This window comes from Dromiciops gliroides, chromosome 1 (assembly GCF_019393635.1).
Source record: "Dromiciops gliroides isolate mDroGli1 chromosome 1, mDroGli1.pri, whole genome shotgun sequence".
Lineage (NCBI taxonomy): Eukaryota > Metazoa > Chordata > Mammalia > Microbiotheria > Microbiotheriidae > Dromiciops > Dromiciops gliroides.
In genome coordinates this window covers 471,095,973-471,100,211 of record NC_057861.1, presented here as the reverse complement: position 1 = coordinate 471,100,211, position 4,239 = coordinate 471,095,973, and the positions used below count along the sequence as shown (strand labels likewise).

The 4,239-nt window shown below is 38.0% G+C and overlaps 1 pseudogene; it reads right to left on the bottom strand.

Annotated features, from left to right (window-relative positions):
• Positions 1 to 945: 945 nt before the first annotated feature.
• On the bottom strand, positions 946 to 1,046 carry LOC122737606 (annotated as a pseudogene).
• Positions 1,047 to 4,239: the final 3,193 nt, after the last annotated feature.

Below are 4,239 nucleotides of genomic sequence, written 5' to 3'. Positions count from 1 at the left end.
CAAAAAGCCCCGTGGGCTGTACAAGATGCCAGGCCAGACAGTTGGGGGAAAAAAGCCCCCAGCTCCCTCCAACCCGAGCGGAGCTATCCGAGAGATCCTGGGTTCATCCAGGCCAGGCTCTGGCACAGCCTGTACTGAGGCATGTGAGGCTCGAGCACACCCCTTCTCCCCACCAGCCGCAGCCCTGGCTGGCAGATTATCTTGGTGTGTGGGTGCAAAAAGCCCCGAGATTTGAGTGGAGAAAAGAAAGAAAGATATATATATATATATATATATATATATATATATATATATATATATATATATATATATATATATATATATATATATAGACCTGGGGGTTAGACTCAGGGGAGCGGACAAGAAGATGGGGCAGACAAGAGGACTGGAGGCCGGCAGATGAAAAGGAATGGGAACAGAGAAAAGAGAGGCCGACAGGTTGTACATTTTATTTCCCTGTATTCATAATTTTAAATAGTATCTTATAAATAAACTCTGCTTTGATTATTTAGTTAAGAGGCTTCTTAATCTTTAGCTTATCAATTTGGGAGCAGTGTGGTGGAACTTTATATAAAACGACCCATACTAAGTTAATAGCAGTCAGAAAGCCAAATAGTCAAAAGTCCCCAGATTAGTCCTCCAGTCAGCTTTAGCCCCCAAATTAGCCCATGTAATTTAAAAATATTTTCACATTTGAATGGCGACCGCAGCAGGACATCCAGCCCAATTATAATTTCTCTAAGCTTATAATTTTTCATATACTCATAATTTTTCATAAGTCCAATTATATAATTTTTCCAGGTTAGTTAAATAGCTAATAATTAATTTTTTTTACAATAAAATCATTCCAACATAATGGTACCATAGCCAGGACGTTTTCCTCTTAGACTCTCTCTAAGACTGTTATGATAAAGTTCTAAGGATGTGTATGTATCATCTCCCCATATAAGAATGCAAACATTTTTGTGTGTCATCCTTTCTCAGGGGCCATGCTAATCTTCTCTATATCGTTCCAATTTTAGTATATGTGCTGCCAAAGTGAGCACAAGAATATAAACATTTTTACTTATATAGTTCCCTTTTTTTTTTTTTTTTGGTGAGGCAATTGGGGTTAAGTGACAGCCACGGTCACACAGCTAGTAAGTGTTAAGTGTCTGAGGCTGGATTTGAACTCAGGTCCTCCTGACTCCAGGAGCTCTATCCACTGTACCACCTAGCTGCCCCACTTGTATAGTTCCTAATGATTTCTTACTCACATTTCCTGTCTTTCCTGTATATAGCTTGCTTTTACATATTTGTCTTTCCCATTCAACTGTAAGCTCCTTGAAGTCAGGGACTGAGTTTTGCCTCTTTTTGTATCCCTTTCACAGTACTTGGCATATTTGTTGGTGTTCAACCATTTTAGTCATGTCTTTTGTGACCAAATTTGGGGTTTTCTTGGCAAAGATACTGAAGTGGTTTGCACTTTCCTTCTCAAGCTCATTTTACAGAGTGAGAAAACTGAGGCAAACAGGGTTAAGTGATTTGTTCAGGGTCACATAGCTATTAAGTATCTGAGGCCAGATTTGAACCCAGGAAGAGGAATCTTCCTGACTACAGGCCAGATACTCTTTCTACTGTGCCACCTAGCTGCCCTATAGTTGCTTGGCACATAGTGGAAACTTAATAAATATTTATTGACTGACTGTGCAGTATATCTCTTTGGCCATCATAAACTCATGCCAGAGAAAAGCAGTTCCCAGTTTGTACTCTGTGCCAATTTTGCAGAGGGAAATGATTTACCCTGTTGTGTCATGAAATACAGTTCTTCCTAAATTACAGTTCTAACGTAGAGCCAGATGGGGAGGAGTCCCATTTCAGGAATTTCTCTGTAGTGCTATGGTTCCTTGCTGATTCTAGCCTCCCAGAACTTTACCTAAGAGTCAGAAACACACCCCACCCTTCCTTCCTAAGTCAATCTCTGTCACAGACACCCAGTTGAGATTAGGTTACTGCTGTTTTTACTAGGAATCCACATATCTCCCACCTAAGTTGCTTCCTTTCCCAGGAACGTAACAACAACAAAAAAATCAGTGTCTCCCAAGTTGTTTTTCAGTTCCCCATAATTGCCCTGAAGGCAAGTTGGTGAGTTTATTCAAATTACTTGAGACTTCTGACTGCACGTGAAGTGAATGAAATTGGAAGACTATCAGGGAAAAGAAAAAGAAAAAAAAATCAGGTTACATTTATAATGCTTTCCTCACTTACATATCTGCTACATGAAATACTATTCATTTTTCAAGGCTGTAATTAAATCTTATCTTCTCCATGAAGTGGATCCCATCTTTTCCTCTATTTCCCATCTTCACTCCTAGTGATATTTTAGGGATCCTGCAAAATTTATTGCTGGCAAGGATGCTAAACAAAGATTAGGAATTTTGAAAGTGAGGTATGAATCATACAGTTAGGAATTAAAAACCTTTGTTCTAAGGCAGAGGCAGACTTCATCTAGCCCTTTTGTATTTGCTCTTGGGCTGATTTCCATGCTAACTAGGAGAATTATGGGACTGAGAGAAGCCTCATTACCTGGGCACTATAGCTCCTTTATGGCTAAGTTGGGTAGAGTTCCTAAAATGGTTTGAGGTAATACAGCTTCATAGGCAGAAATTTGAGAGGAGGAATTTTATAACTTCAAGTCAGAAGTTCCTGAGCTAAGGACTGTGAGAGTAGCACAGAGTTGGTTAAAGAAATGACTTTGCTATAGTCTGAGGAACTCTGACAAGTTTTTTTAAGTGTCCTGACTGTATGCAGCCTCAGACAATGCAGAATAAAATAGCTTTAGCCACCTTCTCTCCTATCTTCTTGATGTGGAAAAGGTTATTAGCTCCTATATCCACATAGATAGTAGCTAAGAAGAGTAGATGTCCCAAAGTAGTTGGAGAATGGGTCAGCTAGGTGGTGTAGTAGATAGAGTGCCAGGACTACAGTCAGGAACACTCATCTTCCTGAGTTCAAATCTGATCTCAGACACTTAGTAGCTGTGTGTTCCTGGGCAAATCACTTAACCTTATTTGCCTTGGTTTCCTCATATGTAAAATGAGCTAGGAAAGGAAATAGCAAACTAGTATTCTCCAATAAAACCACAAAGGAAGTCATGAAGAGTTGGACATATCTAAAAAATGACTGAACAACTGAAGTTAGGGAACAGCAAATAGTAGCAGAGGCAATTTAGAAAACACAAAAGATAGAAATCAGTGAGGAAGGCCAGCATGAATGTGTGGTGGATAATTAATAATACCTGAGAAAACAATTTGAACTGTATGATTTATTTGCAAAACAGGAACAATAAGTGGGTCAATGGATGCCCTAGTCAGTCCAAAAACCCTCAGTACAGAGTGAGACAAATTTTAAGTATTAAAGTAATTAATCAAATAAGACCAATTAATTAAAAGAAAACAATTAACCAGGATATAAAATTAGGTAATCCAGTTTCTAATTGTAAGAAAGATTAGGGACTTTCCAAGTTGGGAGGAGAACAAATAGACATAGTTCTCTGAAATAAAAAAAAAAAGCAGGAATCCCAACCCTCCTAATTAAAAGAACATGGAAACAATAACTTATTGACCAGTCCAGGACCAGTTTTCAGATAAGACATATGGGTTGTTTGAGATATTTTATAATTGTGATTAAACTCCTTGTATCAGTCTTCAAATCTGACTGGGGTTTCTGGTCAGCATAACCTAGGTTCTTAGTTAAGGGTCTCTAAGCAACAGGAAAAGGTGGTCCTGCTTCTCAGCCATACAGGACAAGGTTCAAACAATGCAATAAAGTTTTCTCACAAGACAGAAATTGGACCAGATCCAAAATTGAATAGAAATGGAACTGAGCTAGATCCAGAATTCTATTGCTAGTTATATATTCCTGTGTAAGGTAAAGTCCTTTAATACCTCACAATGGTATGGGGATCATTAGGTAATGAGGTAAAGATTGATGAAACCAGTATATAATTCTGTTATTTAGCTATCCTAACTGTTTTCCATTTTTGTGGTAATGAAAAGAATGGCTTGTGGTCTATCTTGTGTTGCCTTAATGAGATATCCACTTTTACTCAGTGTTATTCATTTGAGCATGAGTAGTAATTGGAAAAATTTTTATTATAAACAACTTATTTGATATACACTGTTTTGTAATTGATTACTCAATGTATTTATACACCTCATCCCAACATCTTATGCTACAATTGTAGTTAATATGGTAACT